Below are 17,140 nucleotides of genomic sequence, written 5' to 3' on the forward strand. Positions count from 1 at the left end.
CCCATGTGAGGTTTGAGATTGGCTTTGTGTATTTACTGCAACGATTTGCAGTCCATCAATTTTCTTAGCCATCTGCTCAAATTGTTGCTGAATTTGTTGAGCCATCACTTTGAAGATGGTATCCACACCTTCCAACTCCAGTACACCCCTTCTCTGGGTTGGTTGGCGTTGTCTTTGATGAGCAAAGAAGTATTGATTGTTCGTCACCATCTCTATAAGGTTTTGGGCTTCCTCTGCTGTCTTCATTAGCTGCAATGAGCCTCCTGCTAAATGCTCTAATGCTTCCTGAGCTTTCTAGGTCAACCCTTTATAGAAGTTTTGGAGTCTATCCCACTCACTAAACATTTCTGGGGGACACTTCCTGATTAAGGCCTTGTATCTCTCCCAGGCATCATACAGCGACTCTCCATCCATTTAAATGAATGTTTGCACCTCTGTTTTTAGCTTGATGACCCTCTGAGGTGGGTAAAACTTGGCTAGGAATTTGCTCACCAATTCATCCCAATTGTTGATGCTCTCTTTGGGAAACTTTTCCAGCCATTGAGTAGCATTGCCCCTCAAAGAAAATGGGAACAGAAGTAATTTGTAAATGTCAGGATGAACCCCATTTGTCTTGACCATTTCACAAATCCTTAAGAAAATAGACAAATGTTGGTTGGGGTCTTCAAGAGGGCCACCTCCATAAGCACAATTATTCTGCACCAAGGTGATTAGTTGAGGCTTCAACTCAAAGTCATTTTCCTGAACATTTGGGGTGAGGATGCTGCTCCCATAATGTCTTGGATTGGGGATAGTGTAAGAGGCCAACACCCTTCTTGCAGGCTGGGTATTGTTGCTCACTCCCTCTTCACGCACCTCAGCCTCCATGACTTGCAAAAATCACAAACAAACCAAATGAAACATGGACATAATAGTGCCAGAATGTGGTTAGAGGGTTAGGTGACACAATGTGTCAAACAGTTAATGCGCTTAGTAAAAATAAGGAAAAATAAAGAAAAAAATGCTTAATCTAGACTGATGACAGGTCATCATATACCCATTTTTTTTTTGCTAATTCCACTTGTTTTACTAGTTTTTATGCACTTTCTTGCATCCTAAGCAAGTGATTTGGAATGAAAATGCATAACTTCTTTAAATCAATCAACCACCATTAAATTGATGCTAAATCATGAGGTTTGAGCAAAAATTAATTGATTTTTAATGAATTATAAACCTTATGAGTTTAGAGATACTTTGATTGGTTGTTTTGGTTTCTTGAAGGTGAAGAAAGGAAGAAAAGAAGTAAAACGTGGCTTAAGAAAGCGTGGCCCAAGGAAAAAAGAATGTGGCGCATGGAAGGGAGGAAGCTACACTGCCCTCCAGGAGAGCACACTATCCTCCAGGAGAGCAGCATATTGAACCAAGCCTTGAAAAGCATCACTGCCTTACCCACAACAAGGGCGGAGCACAATTTGATGCCAAGGACCAAAGGAAGCAAAAACTCCGCCCTGCCCTCCTCAAGAGCAATATCGGGCTTCATCCAAGGATAATTCAAAGGAAATTGCTTCCTAGTGCTTTCTATGGGTTTCGAACCCAAGAACAAGGAGGAAAGGAGTAGTGCTCAAGCACAAGGAAAACAAGCAAAAACTGGCTTGCTTTCAATCTCCCAGGATCGAACACGGCACCATGAGGAAGCAAGGAACTAAGCATTACTTTGGTGCCAAGAAAACCAAGGAAAAGGAGCATCATATGCCTCCACTGAGTTTCGATTGTGGGACTTCACCATTGGCAACATTGCCCTGCCCTCCACAAGGGCAGGGCAGCATTTTGTGGTGCATGGCCAGCGCACAACACTGACGCGCTCCAAGGGAGTCTCGGCCAGCAAGCACGCACGCACAAGCAGCTTGGCGCACCATGACAACTCTGCCCTGCCCTCCACAAGGGCAGGGCAGCATCCTGCAGCATCTTGAACGCACCAAGCACGCACGCAACAAGGGCTGCACGCACCATTTCCTGCTCTGCCCTCCACAAGGGCAGGGCAGCCTCCTGGAAGCTACTTCCTCATGGGCTTAAAATTGGATTAAAAATCCAATTTAATTCATTTCTTCACCAAATCAAAAGCCCATTCAAAATCCAAAATCCAAGAATAGAAAGTGTATAAATAGGAGATAGTTTGATGTAATTAGGATCTCTTTTTGGGGACCTTTAACTTTCTTTTGATTTTTGAACTTTTACATTTTGAAACTTCATTTTCTGTGAGAGCTTTGAACTGAGATTTTAGAGAATTGGGAAGGAGAATTGATCTCTATTCTTCCTCGTTCTTGCTTGAGCATTTTTATTTTTCTTGTTTGAGTATTGGGTGTGAAGAATTGAGAAATTTCTGTCTCAATCTCCATTCAAGATCTCTTTAATTTCTCTTCTGCATAATTGAGTTCAATTACATTTCCTTTACTGCTTCTTCTTTAATTTCTTGTTAATTGCTTTGTGAATTTGGATCTGGGAAGGTAATTGAGATCTAGACTTTGCTATCTAGTCTCTGGAGTCCTGAGATCCCATTTCCCCTTTTGGTTCTTCTGTGAACCCCTGCTGCAATTTAATTTCCATTTCTGTTTGAGATCTAGTCTATCTCAATTCATCTCTTGTTTAGTTAATTGTTGCAATTTAATTTCCCTTGCTTAAATTCTGAATTCCCAGTCCTCAAATCCCTTTTCCATTCAAGCAATTTATATTTCTTGCACTTTAAGTTACTGCAATTTACATTTCTTGCACTTTAAGTTTCAGTCATTTAATTCCTTGTTCTTTAAGATTCAGCACCTTTACTTTCAATTCTCTTTAATTTCTGCAATTCATCCCTCTCCCTTTACATTTCCTGCTAGTTACTTACTGTTGGATACAAAATCACTCAACCAACACTTGATTCGCTTGACTAAATCAACCACTAAACTAAAATTGCTCAATCCTTCAATCCCTGTGGGATCGACCTCACTCCCGTGAGTTTTATTACTTGATGCGACCCGGTACACTTGCCGGTGAGTTTTGTGTTGGATCATTTTCCACACATCAAGTTTTTGGCGCCGTTGCCAGGGATTGATTAGATCAACAATGATTAAGTGGGTGAGAAGTCTAGATCAAGCATTTTTTTGTTTTTGTTCTCTATTTCAAACTGAAACCAAGGTGTTTGTGTTTTTGCCTCATTAAGAAATTCTGTCTCTGTGACATGAATTTCAATTTTTAATGGTGTTGTGTTTTGCAAAATAAAAATGGAGTTCAACACATCTTGCAGTCAAACAAAATTTTTCAGGATATCACCCACCATCACCAACCTCTAATGGTGGCTGGGGATATCACCAAGAAGACATAAATTCTGAGCACTCCAATCTATGGAGATTTGCTTCAGAACCCCAAGATGAGCAAGAGAATTATGAGGGATACCAACCACCACCACAAAATGATTCATATCATTATCCTCATGGTGGATGGGAGTATCACCAAGAAATTGCAAATCCTGAGCAGTCAAATCACATGAAAAATTATCCACCCTCACTTCCCAGTTTCTCATTTGAAAGTTCTTCATCACTTGATTATGCCTCAACACAAAGTTTCCTCCAAAATCCATACAAGTCATCCTACCAACCACAAAATTCATCCCACAACTCACAAAACTCATTCCATACCCCTCAACACGACCTCACCACAACAAGCCAATGTCAAGCCATTGAAATACACAGACAACTGAGCTTTATAATGAGGTCTTTTCAGGGTTGTAATGGGGCCAAGGTGCAGGTAAGGATATACATATTGCTAAGTGAGCTTTATAAATTGAATCTTTAATTAACCTAAGCTCTCACCTAATATACATATATTCTATATGCTTTTAAATTCATGCCTAGTTACCCATAATTCCCTTTTTCAACCCATACTCATGTTTCAACCTTGTATTTTAATTCTATCATATGTGCATTGATCTTTGAATTCTGAGTTTAACATTGGGGTAATTTTGTCCCCTTATTTATTGAATTTTTTTTTTGAATAAATAAAGCTTATCAATGCACATAGATTTTTCATTCTTATATTTTCACATGAGCGGGTATCCAAATTTCCTTTAAATTTTCATGACACACTCCCTTAACAACTTCTGTTCCCACAATTTCCCATACTTAACTAGCACACACAATTCTATCTTAAGCTAACCAAAGATTTAATTTGGGATATGCAATTGTTTTTCAGCTTAAGGTTAGTAATGTGGTGAAATATAGAATAAATGGGGTTTTAAAAGCTCAAAGTGGTTAACAAGGGTAATTGAAAAGGGTAGGCTTGATTTGGATAAGTGAGTTTAAACAAATAATGGCCTCAATCATATGCAAGCATGTAAATATAATAAATATTAGACATATAAGATAAAACAAAATATAGATTACAATCATAGATAAGTAAACACACAAGAATAAAATAATTATGGTTAAATAGTGTAAACATACATAAAGGCTCAAATCTTTCATAGGTTGTGTATTCTTTAGCTCAAATATCATGTTCCAAATACACCTCAAGCAGATTTATCATAAAAAACTTTGAAAAAAAATTAGCGAAATTTTGTTCCAAAGATAGATTTTTTTTAAAAGAAACTTATTGTCTTTTCAATCAAGTAGAACATGCATGCAACTATCCTAACCTATGCAATTTATTCTATTCTATAAAAGAAAGAAAAAAGAAAAAAAAATCTAACTAAAATATCCTAATTATTGGTGTCAGAGAAGAGAATTTACCTCCGGAAGTCAGGTACTGACCGACCTCCCCACACTTAAGGCTTTGCACCGTCCTCGGTGCCATCTGTCAGGAACAGGGGTGGGCTGGTGGCAGTATCTCCACAGTGGGGACCAGTATGGCTCCCGGTGCTGGTAAAAGAAGTGGAGTCCGGGGTGTCTGAGTCTCTGAAGCGTCCCTTGAGTAGCTCCTTGAGGTGTTTGAATCGGCGCTCGTTATGGCGCTCCCTCATCTTTGCTTTCTGTTCATGCCAATCTAACTTTTCACGTATCTGCATGGCTTTGGTGTCCCCAACTCTACAGGAGACTCCGGCTGTTGAGACAAGTTTTGAGACCAAGGCGGGGAAAGGTAAGTTGCCCGCGATTTGTACATGCTCCATAGCATTCCGGATGTGTCTTAAGAGTTTCAGAGGTTGGTCTGTAAGGATGCACCATAGTAGAACAGCCATGTCCGCAGTGAAGGAGGACTCATGAGTGCTCGGAAAGACGTAATGGGACATGATCTGTGCCCATACGCGAGCCTCCAAGGTAAGTGCGGAAGCCAAGATTCCCTTAGGGCAGTTGCGGTGGTATCCGTAGATCCAACGGCTGCCAGGTAAAGCGATGACTCTGATAACGGAGTCCCAGTCAAATTGGTATTTCTGGCGCTGAAGGGTGGCTTCTTGAAAAGCGTCTAATCCTGCTGGAATAGGGGGAAGACTCAGAACTTGCTGAATGGCCTCTTCTGTGATGGGGACTTGTTTCTACCGGACATAAACAGACTGCAGGGTCGGTATGTAGAAGTTGGAGTAGAACTCAACTACCCAAGAAAGATTGACCTGCCTTGGCTGTCTCCGTAGGAAACCCCATTGTCTTCGCTCAATTTACGGCTCAACAAAGGTGGCAATATTGGGCGGGAGGATGAGAAGGTATTCATTGTTATAGTTCCTTTCTGCTAGGATAAGGAACATCTGCTCACAGTAGCGATTGGGAAATCGCGTAGTGTCCTTTGCTGGAAAGGCTTTCTCTTTGATCGTCAACCTTTATTATCCTATTAACTCGTTTTGTTAAGGGCTTGACTGCGGTTGAAGAAGGCTCTGCCACTAAGGCTCTTTTAGTGCCTCTTTTTGCTGGTGGTTTGGAAGTAGCTTTCTCTTTTCCTTTCTTGGTGGCCATCCTGAAAGAAGGGAAGAGAAAGGAAATTAAATTCAAAGGGATAGAGCAAGGAAGAGGGTATTGTAAGTGATAGTCAATGCACAATAAAGATAAATGGCACTAACACATGGTCTGGAATACATGTGAAAAGATCATCAATGGAAATATAGCAAGTGCATGTAGGACAATGGAATGCAAGAGGTGTATTGGCATGCAGGAAAAGGCATGAGTAGCATATATCAAACATTCAATGTCCAAGTTAGGTTACCATTTGTAACAAACTAACTATCACGTTTGTATTGACAATTAAATTTAATTAATAAAATATGAAAGGGAATTTGTGAAAAGCAAGCATTGGAGAGTAGAGTAAAGTAATGTAGAAAAGTGTATAGTGCTATATGGGCTTTTTCACAAACACATGCCATGCATGGTAAACAAGATATTAAAAGTATGAAATTGAACATGCAAGCAATCCCTTAAATAGGAGAAAAATAATTGTCAAACAATTTGCAATAATCCACAAGCATATAATGAGGAATGAGGACTCAAAAGGTTTCTAACACCATGTAAAAGAAGAAGAAGGAAAAATAAAGATGTGAAAGAAAAAAAAAGAAAAAGAAAATAATAATATATATACATACTATAATAAGAATGATAGAAAAGAGAAGAAGGAAGAAGAAGGTAAAACCTTGTTAATGGTGGTGAGAGAGAGAGAAAGTGAAAGGTGAGGTAGAAGGGGAAAGGGTGAAAGAAGAAAGAAGGGGGGAAAGAAAAAGTAGGGTTTGGAGAAGAGAAAGATAAGATAAATTGGCTGATTGGGTGGAGCTGTGTGGCGCATGCGACGCGGCCGCGGAAGGCACGCGTTCGCGTAGATGCGCATCAGGAAGGGGGACGCGATTGCATCGGTCACGCGGTCGCGTGACCTGCATTGTCCTGATGGCGCGAGTGCAGCCTCGCTCCAGCACAACTCTCTATTCCATATAATTCAATTGCCAAATTAAGGTGACGTGATCGCGTAGGTAATGCGATCGCGTGAGTGTGCATCAGAAGTTAATTGACGCGTCCGCGTCGGCGACGCGGTTGCGTGACCAGGATTGAGCTTCCAGCACCACTCTCGCACAATATAGCATTGTGCACCCTTTTACGTCGAAAATGCAGGGCACGCGGTCGCGTGGGAGGCCATGATTTCCATGCGACGCGATCGCGTCAGCGACGCGATCGCGTCAGCGACGCGGTCGCGTGGAGTAAATTGTGCCTCTGGCACGACTCCAGCGCTGCTCCTGCGAAACTTTCTGTTCATGTTTATTTTTCTTCACTCCCCCTGCCACGCGGACGCGTCGCTTGTACAATCGCGTCGCGCGGTGAAATTTTTTTTTTTAAGAAAGATAAAGACATGTAATTGAAAGAGCACGAAAGCACTAATAAGGAGAAGAGTTATTTAAAGAAGAAAAACTAAAAGTGAAGAAAAGAACGATCATACCGCGGTGGGTTGTCTCCCACCAAGCACTTTGCTTTAACGTCCGTAAGTTGGACGCTCCACTAGCTCAATCTGTTGCTATGTAAGGATCTTCCAGGCGGAAGATCTCAAGCTCCTTGCTCTTCTGCACCTTCTCACCATGGTATAGCTTTAGACGGTGTCCATTGACTTTAATAAGTGCAGAACTTGAAGGATGGCTTAGGTGATAAACTCCGTACGGTTTAGCCTTCTCTATTCTGTATGGACCTTCCCATTTTGATCTCAACTTGCCGGGCATGAGCCTCAGTCGAGATTTGTAAAGGAGAACAAAATCTCCAGGTTGGAACTCTCTCTTCTTGATGTTTTGATCATGCACAACTTTCATCTTTTCCTTGTATATTCTGGAGTTTTCATAAGCGTCTAGGCGAAGGTTCTCCAATTCCTGCAGTTGTAACTTTCTTTCAGCTCCAGCATTCTCAATCCCCATGTTGCACTCTTTAACTGCCCAGAAGTCTTTGTGTTCGATTTCAACTGGGAGATGACAAGCTTTTCCATAAACTAAGCGGAAGGGACTCATCCCAATGGGTGTCTTGTATGCTGTTCTATATGCCCACAGTGCATCTTGTAGTCTGGTGCTCCAGTCCTTTCTGTGAGGCTTTACTATCTTTTGCAAGATACGTTTAATTTCTCTGTTTGACACCTCGGCTTGCCCATTAGTTTGGGGATGGTAAGTTGTTGTAACTTTATGGATTATCCCATGCTTCTTCATCAATCCGGTTAGTCTCCTGTTACAAAAATGGGTGCCTTGATCGCTCACGATCGCTCGTGGTGATCCAAAGCGGCATATAATATGGTTTCTCACAAAGGAAACAACAGAGTTAGCATCATCAGTGCGGGTAGGAATTGCTTCCACCCATTTGGAAATATAATCTACATCTAACAATATATAAAAATATCCACTAGAATTTGGAAATGGACCCATGAAGTCAATGCCCCAAACATCAAAAATTTCACAGAAAAGCATATATTGTTGAGGCATCTCATCCCTCTTGGATATGTTACCAAATTTCTGGCATGGGTGACAAGATTTACAAAACTCAGCAGCATTTCTAAAAAGAGTAGGCCACCAGAATCCACAGTCTAAGATTTTTCTAGCTGTTCGTTGAGGGCCAAAATGTCCTCCACTTTCAGATGAGTGACAGGCTTCTAAAATAGACTGGAATTCTGATTGAGGTATACAACGTCTAATTATCTAGTCAGCGCCACATCTCCATAAATATGGGTCATCCCATATATAATATTTAGACTCGCTTTTCAGCTTGTCTCTTTGATGTTTAGAAAAATGTGGAGGAAATGTGCGGCTAACTAAATAATTAGCAACAGGTGCATACTAAGGGACTACTTCAGATACTGCTTGCAGGTTGTCAAAAGGAAAATTATCATCTATAGGAGTAGAATCATCCTTAATATGTTCAAGGCGACTCAAGTGGTCTGCAACTAAATTTTGATTACCACTCCTATCCTTGATTTCTAAATCAAACTCTTGTAACATCAGTATCCAACATATAAGTCTTGGTTTGGATTCCTTTTTAGCCAATAGATACTTTAGAGCTGCATGGTCTGAATACACTACTACTCTAGTACCAAGTAAATAAGCCCGGAATTTATCCAGAGCAAAAACAATAGCGAGTAGCTCTTTCTCAGTAGTGGTATAATTGGACTGGGCAGTGTCTAAAGTCTTAGACGCATAGGCAATAACAAAAGGATTTTTACCTTCACACTGAGCCAGTGCTGCTCCTACTGCATGGTTGGAAGCATCGCACATGATTTCAAATGGCTGGCTCCAATCGGGTCCTCTCACAATTGGAGCTTGAGTTAGAGCAGTCTTTAGCTTATCAAATGCTTGTTTGCAATCCTCACTGAACTCGAACTCAATATCCTTTTGTAGTAATCTGGATAAGGGAAGTGCCACCTTACTAAAGTCCTTAATAAATCTCCTGTAGAAGCCTGCATGGCCAAGGAACGAACGGACTTTCCTCACAGAGGAGGGGTAAGGTAAACTAGAAATAACATTCACCTTTGCTGGGTCTACAGAAATGCCATTATTAGATAGCACATGTCCCAATACAATCCCTTGCTTTACCATAAAGTGGCATTTTTCGAAATTCAATACAAGGTTTGTATTAATACATCTATCTAATACTCTAGATAATCCATCTAAGCAAAGGTTAAAAGAATCACCATAAACGCTAAAATCGTCCATAAAAACTTCTATACAGTCCTCAATAAGATCAGAGAAAAGACTCATCATGCACCTTTGGAAAGTAGCTGGTGCATTGCACAAGCCAAAAAGCATTCTTTTATAAGCATAGGTCCCAAAAGGACATGTAAAAGTAGTCTTTTCCTGATCTTCAGGGGCTATATGAATCTAGAAATAACCTGTGTAACCATCTAAAAAGCAATAATGTGATTTACCTGATAGGCGATCCAGCATTTGATCAATGAATGGAAGTGGATAGTGATCCTTACGAGTAGCTTGGTTGAGACGTCTGTAATCAATGCAGACTCTCCAAGCATTCTGAACTCTAGCTGCTATGAGCTCTCCATGCTCATTTTTCACTATAGTGACTCCGGACTTCTTGGGCACCACTTGCACTGGGCTTACCCATTCACTGTCTGAAATGGGATATATGATACCGGCCTCCAATAGTCTGGTCACTTCCTTTTTGACAACTTCCAAGATGGTGGGATTCAATCTTCTTTGTGGTTGACGGACAGGTCTTACTCCCTCTTCTAAAAATATTCTGTGCTCGCATATTTGAGGGTTGATTCCCACTATGTCTGCCAAACTCCACCCTATTGCCTTCTTATGCTTCCTCAACACATCAAGTAGCTGTTCTTCTTGTTGAGAAGTCAGTTCTCTTGCAATAATAACCGAAAGCTTATGCTCATCCTCAAGGTTAGCATATTTGAGATGTGGAGGGAGAGGTTTCAATTCTAACTTTTGATCATGGACAGGCTCTGGGTTATCTGGGGCTTGTGAAAATGGCGAAGTGTCCTCATTGTCAGTTGAGAAGGTCCCCACACTTGGACCTTGTCCAGTGTGCCTCTCTTCAAACTCTTCCTTTTAAACTTCAGCCACACTTTTGTCTATGACATCACACTGGAAGATAGAACGATCTTCTGGGGGGTTGTCAATGACTCCATTCAGATTGAAGATTACTATGCGGCCATCTATTTCAAAGGAGTATGTCCCTGAAAAAACATCCAATTTGAATTTTGATGTCTTCGGGAATGGTCTTCCAAGTAGGATTGATGATGGCTTATCTGAATCATTATGGGGCATCTCCAAGATATAAAAATCAGTGGGAAATGTGAGCCCTTTAATGTTCACCAAAACATCTTCAGCAACTCCAGCAACTGTAATAATGCTTTTATCTGCTAACACAAAACGAGCTGCCGACCTTTTTAAGGGAGGGAGCCTTAGAACATCTTATATAGACAAAGGCATTATACTGACACATGCTCCTAAGTCACACATGCAATCATAAATTACTACACCACCAATAGTACAACTAACTATGCAAGGACCTGGATCACTACATTTTTTAGGTAATCCTCCCATTAAAGTAGATATAGAACTACCTAAAGGAATAGTTTCTAATTCAGTAATTTTATCTTTATGGATACATAAGTCTTTTAGAAACTTTGCATATTTAGGTACCTACTGAATAACATCAAAAAGGGGAACAATTACCTCAACCTTTTTGAATATTTCTACCATTTTAGGATCAGGTTCCAGCTGCTTCCTAGGCTTCCTTGCAAGTTGTGGAAATGAAATTGGAGTAGTGTTTTCTGTGGTGCCTGCACCTTTTTGTGCCTCTTCCTGTGGTTGAGCTATCTCTTCTTCAGCTATGTCCTGTATATCCTCTTCCTCTTCAACATCTTCGATTTCTACCACCTCTTCAGCTGAGGCGTATTCTGGTGAGCTTGGTTCCTCCTGATTCCTCTCCTACAGTGTGGTTCCGGACCTCAGGGTGATGGCATTAATTCCTCCCTTTGGATTGGGTAATGGTTGAAAGGGGATTCTAGTGGTGCTTGAAGGTTGGTTACTGGAATTTTGTGCTGAACCAAGTTGTGTCATAAAAGCTTGTAGAGTAGAGGTGAAACCATTTAGACTGGCGTTAATACTGTTCACGATGGTATTTTCCATGGCCAGTTATCTTTTCTCAAAAGCTTGTAATAATTCTTCATTAGAAGATACAGAAGAATGAGTAAATTGAGAGGTTTGCTACTAATTGTTCGGTGGTCCTTGGTTTTGCCTCAGGTGAGGTGCTCCGTATGGTTGATTTTGCTGCCTGTTGTTGTAATTATTCCACCTCTGATTTTCCTGATTATCTCTGCCTCCCCTATTATTGTTATCCCTCCAATTCTGGTTTGAATTGTTCTGCCATCCATGGTTATTATTTCCACTTTGATTGTACCCTTGGTTGGGGCGGTCATAGAAGTTGTGAGTGGATGCCACCATGTTGTCTTCTTGTTGGAGTTGCGGGCATTCATCAGTGTAATGGCTGTAATCAGCATAAATTCTGCAAATTCTTTGTGGAACTAGTTGTTGGTTTTGCTGCGGTTGAGTTTGCTGAGCTTGTTGATTTAACTGCATTTGCTTCAGCAGGTTGGTCATTTCACAGATGCTTCGATTTAGAGCAGCAGTCTCTATGCCAGAAGATACTTCTGCAACGGCCCTTGAACGGCCTTGCTTCTGTCTGTGGTTCCGAGTAGATTCAGCTAAATCACTGATCAATTGCCAAGCTTCATCAGTGGTCTTGTACTTTTTCATAGACCCATTGCTGGCACTTTCCAATGTGGTCTTATCTTGGGGTCTCATACCTTGTGTGACATAGCTGAGTAGCACGATCTTGTCAATCATGTGGTGGGGACATGCTTCCAGAAGATTATTGAAGCGCTCCCAGTATTCAAAGAGAGTCTCATTGTCATCCTGAACAATTGTAGAGATATCCTTCCTCAGTTTATCAATAACTTCAGATGGGAAGAATTTCTCCAGGAACTCCTTTCTGAGTGTATCCTAGATGGATACGTTTGCTAGAGGTTGAGTGTAGTACCACTCTCTTGCTTTTCCCACAAGAGAGAACAGAAAAGCTTTCAGCAGAATTGAAGTTTCATCAGCGCCATCACGCCTGACAGTAGAACAGGCTGCCTGGAAATCTCTCAAGTGCTTGATAGGCTCTTGAGCAGGTAGGCCATGAAACTTCGCCATCAAATTTAGTAGTGCGGTCTTTATTTCAAAATCCGTAGCTACCGCTGGATGATGCGCTTGAAACGGTTGCAGTGTAAAATCAGGAGCTCCTTCCTCCTGAATGGTAATTCTTCTAGCTGCCATGTTTTCTGCACGTAAAACAACCGAATCAGTAGAACGGGGGCTGGTTTCTTCCTCAAATTCACTTTCAGATCCGCCCTCAGAGCGGACTAACCTACGCTGTCCTCGCCTTATTCGTGAAATTGTTCTTTCAATTTCAGGATCGAATATTAGCAAGCGCGGATCAGGAAGTGAACGTGTCATTTGACAGAAGAAACACGCAGCTCATAGTAGCAAAATTAAAGAAAATGCAAATAAATAAATTGTAATTAATAAAATAAGCACTCTATTGTAATTCCCCGGCAACGGTGCCAAAAATTGATGAGGTGCAGAAGCTGGTGAATTAAAAATTTATTAAAATGGTTACGTTGTAGGTATAGTTCTTAACTCACCGAAAATCTGCCTATCAATTTAGAAATATGTCACTGAAAGTTTAAATTAAAATTACTGGGAGTTTTAAGTCCCAGGTTGTCTCCCAACGAGTTGCAGAAAAATGTGCTGTTTTATTAATCAGATATTCCAAAAAGAGTTGAGCTAAGTAAATTGGGATTCAAATTGAGGAATTTTAAATAATAAAAATAAGAGGCCTTGACTGGGAATTGATTGGTTAGAATCTCTATCATTGATGGTGTGATTGTAAGATTAATTTATAATTAATAGTTGTTCTGTTTGGTTATCCCTTACTAGGTAAGAAAAAGTCAAACAAGTGAAAATGCTAGATCTGTTCACAAGTTGCAACCCACTTAGTTCAAAGGGATTGGCGTCGGTGACAGGATAGCAATCCAACATTTAACCCAATTACAAATTTTTCTTTCAATCCTTCTGTTCCGGGGGTTACCTGAAACGTGCAGCTCGGTCGTCTGGCAGGACCCGAGGTGAGGGCTCCGTGGCCCGAGCTTGGTGTGCTGAGCGGCTGGGGGTTGTACCTGCAATGACACTCCGATGCTTAAGTTAGCATGGGTCCAAGCAGATATTGAGTAGAATTAGAGTGTGTGTTATACCTGGGTGCTCCAGTGTATTTATAGTAGTTGGTCGTGATCTTCCCTGGATAAGATATTCTTATCTTATCTTATCTTTTTGGGAGTTTTATCTCCATCTTTGTGGAACCGCCTTTCCTAGGCCTTTTCGGCCTTTAGGTTTTGGGCTTTCGTTCCTTTTGATGGGCCTTCTTAGCTTATTTGTCCGAGGTCCGACCTCAGGCGTGGGCCTTGGGATGAGGTCGGACCTTCTATGAACTTACCGAGTTTGGGGAGCTCGGTCAGGGTATGAACAGTGCCCCTGCCCGAGTTCGTCCTTTTTGAGAGGTCGAGCTCGGGCATAGTAGTTTTTTCAAAATTCGAAAATGGCCGCTTCAGCATTTATTGCTTTTTACCGTTTCTCCTCGATTTCCGTTCGGGCTCTGTGAAGGCTTTATTTATTTGCCCCTTTCCTCATTTTCTTCGTTTATTCTGTTCCCTTTTCCGTTTTCTGAGTTTTCGCCACTTCTCCTTCGAGCGCCGCTCCTTCTTTGTTCTTCTTGTCCGATTCTTTCTGTGCGTTTTTTTCCGGGGTTTCCTCTGCGCCGCCGTTTTCGTTCTTCCTTGCATCGGAGCTCGTCGTCTTCTTCCTTTCTTCCAGGTTTGTTCTCGTCTTCATTTTCTTTGCGCACATATGCTTTTGTTTCTTTTTCTTCTATGTTTGGGTTGCCCCGAAAAGAGGCGCCGCCATTGCTTTGGTTGTTTGTATGTGGGGGGGGGGCTCTTTTCTCTTGGTATTTTGTTTTCGGGTTGCTGCATTTTCTTCTAAAAGAACTTTGTTTTCTCGCTTTTGCTGAATGGGTTTTTGCTGTCTGCCTTTATGTGATTTTTGCCTTTGCTGTTGTATTCTTCTTTGTAGGCAAGATTTTTATGTCTCGAAAGGTTCTTCAAGCGATGTCGACCAAGATTCCGAGTGGTCTTGGTTGGGTAGATCCTGTTCCTTTAAGAGTCCCTTCTGTGGTAGATTCTGAGTATTTAGCTAGGTTTCGTAGGCAATGTAGCATATGTGAAGATAGAGAGTCTGAGAGGGATTATGAGTCTGAGAGGGATTCCGAGGAGAGAGTTTGCTTCCCGCCCTTAGATAGTTCCGAGAAGCTCTTCTTTTATGCTTATGATTGTTTTTTCTCTAAGCTGGGTGTCCGACTTCCTTTTACCGACCTGGAGTCCGAGGTGTTGTGGTCTTGTAACCTTGCCCCTACGCAGCTCCATCTAAATTCCTGGGCATTTTTGAAGCTGTTCCAACTTTTGTGTCAGTTTTTGGGTGTCTCTCCCTCTATTTCTCTTTTTTCCTATTTGTTTGTGTTGACGAAGCCGGGTTCGGGTGGAGGGAAGGTGTCCTGGGTCTCCTTTAGGGCTAACCAGGGAAGAAAGTTTTGTACCCTGTATGATGAGTCTTTTCACGATTTTAAGAACTTTTATTTTAAGGTCCGGGCTGCTGGGGACGTCCGACCTTTCTTTCTGGATGAGAGTGGGGAGCCTTCTTTTCCTCTTTGTTGGCAGGAGAATATAGTGTCTGCTAAGTATACTTTTGAGAGTCTAGATGAGGTGGAGCAGGCTTTTGTGGGTGTGGTGAGCAGTTTATGGGGTCGGGCACCTCACTTGGACACGAAGAAAATGTTGGGAGATCCAAGCCTTCTCCGTTCCGAGTTAGGTAGTTCCCGACCTCTTTGAGATTCCGACCTTTTCTTAGTATTTTGGTTTTTCTTTATCTTTGGTGTAATTTCTGTTGTGGTAATCCCTTTCTTGATTTCTTGCAGAGATGTCTTCTCAGGCGGATTCCATGAAATTCCTTCGTCGGACGAAGAAGTCGGTGGCTGCTCGAAATCTCGAGGCTGGGGATGCTTCTGCCCGATCTTCTCCGCAGAAGACTACTGTGGGTGTTCAGACTCGGTCGAAGACTATTCCGACTCCCCATTTCCGAGCTATAAGTCAGGATCCTCCAACCTCTGCTACTTCTTCTCCTCCTCCGTTCTCGGGTCCTCCTCCTAAGAAGCAGAAGACCTCTCAAGAGCTTGCCGGTTTCAATGATAAGGACTTTGATGCTCTTGGTTGGATTGAGCAGCATATCCTCCCTCAGACCTTTATTTCTACTGATGATGTGTCTATGGAGCATCATTTTCAGTATATGGCGCGGAGCTGTGTCCGGATGGCTAGTCTGCATGCCGCTATTGCCCGGGAGTTCAGGAAATCCCCTCTTGGGGCGACCAGCTCCCGACTTGAGAAGACTCAGTCCGAGCTTGATAAGATTAGTCAACTGAAGGCTGCCAGGATTACTGAGCTGGAGGCCTCTTTGGAGAAAGAGAAAGCTAGGGCTACTGCGGCTGTGGCGTCAGCGAAGACATCTGAGGAGATGGCGAAGGCGGCTACAGAGAATTATACTCGGCTATATGCCGAGCTTGTGGAGACAAAGGAGGAGCTGCAATCTGCGCAGGACAAATTTTATGAGTTGGAAGGTCACGTGGCCAAGGGTATGGATGCCATGTTTGAAAATCTGAAGGCTCAGGTCCGGGTTCTTGCTCCCGACCTAGATCTGAGCTTGTTCAGTACGGATAACGTCGTTGTGGAGGGAAAGATTGTTCCTGCTCCAAACGAGGATGAGGTTCCGGCGTCCGACCCCGAAGTTCCTGTTGAGAACCCGACTTCCTCTTTGGCCGGGGATGGATCTGGCGTGGGGGTTTCAAACCCGGGTGACGTTGCCGTCGATGCAGTCCCGATTTCTATGTTTGCCCCGCAGCCTTCTGTTGATGTGGAGTCCGGAAAGGGCCTTGACCCTCTGTAATTTTTGGTGTTTTGCCCGACCTGTGGGCTCTTTTGTTTTTGGATGGTTACTGTGAACGCTTTTGGACACCTTTTTGCTTTTTAGCTACTTGTAGTAACTTTTTAGCTTTATTTATGTGGTGTTCGCGTTTTGACTTTTTGTCCCGCTTTTATGCTTTTTAGTTGTTTTTTTTGAATAACAACTTTTTAGCTAGCGTTTTGAGACTTCCTTTGGTTTCGTTCTTGCGCTTGTACTTTTTAGTTGTTTTTGTAAAGCAACTTTTTAGTAAGCGTTTTCGAAACCTCTTCTGATTTCGCTCTTTCGCTTTGTACTTTTTAGTTGCTTTTGTAAAGCAACTTTTTAGTAAGCGTTTTCGGAGCTTCCTTCGATTTCGTTCTTTCGCTTTGTACTTTTTAGTTGCTTTTGTAAAGCAACTTTTTAGTAAGCGTTATTCGAAATCTTGGTTCTCGCCGTTTTAAGGCTTCTTTCTTGGGTCCGAGCTTTTTCTCGGACCTCGGGTGCTTGAGTACCTCCTTTTTGTTAGGTCCGACTTTGTCGTTGGTCGGCCCTTTTAAGTTATTTCTGTAATCTCTTTTTATTTGGCTTTTCGAGCCATTTCAGAGTTACTTTATAACTTTCCCTTTGTCGGGCCCGACTTCG

At 42.0% G+C, this 17,140-nt stretch overlaps 1 non-coding gene across 1 annotated transcript; it reads left to right on the forward strand.

The window, feature by feature from the left end:
• Positions 1–12,253: 12,253 nt before the first annotated feature.
• Positions 12,254–12,361, forward strand: LOC112798749 (small nucleolar RNA R71). The gene has a single exon (XR_003200346.1). It is a non-coding gene; the product is annotated as a small nucleolar RNA R71 (small nucleolar RNA).
• The last annotated feature ends 4,779 nt before the right edge of the window (positions 12,362–17,140 follow it).

The sequence above is a fragment of the Arachis hypogaea genome, chromosome 4, assembly GCF_003086295.3.
Source record: "Arachis hypogaea cultivar Tifrunner chromosome 4, arahy.Tifrunner.gnm2.J5K5, whole genome shotgun sequence".
NCBI classification, from domain to species: domain Eukaryota; kingdom Viridiplantae; phylum Streptophyta; class Magnoliopsida; order Fabales; family Fabaceae; genus Arachis; species Arachis hypogaea.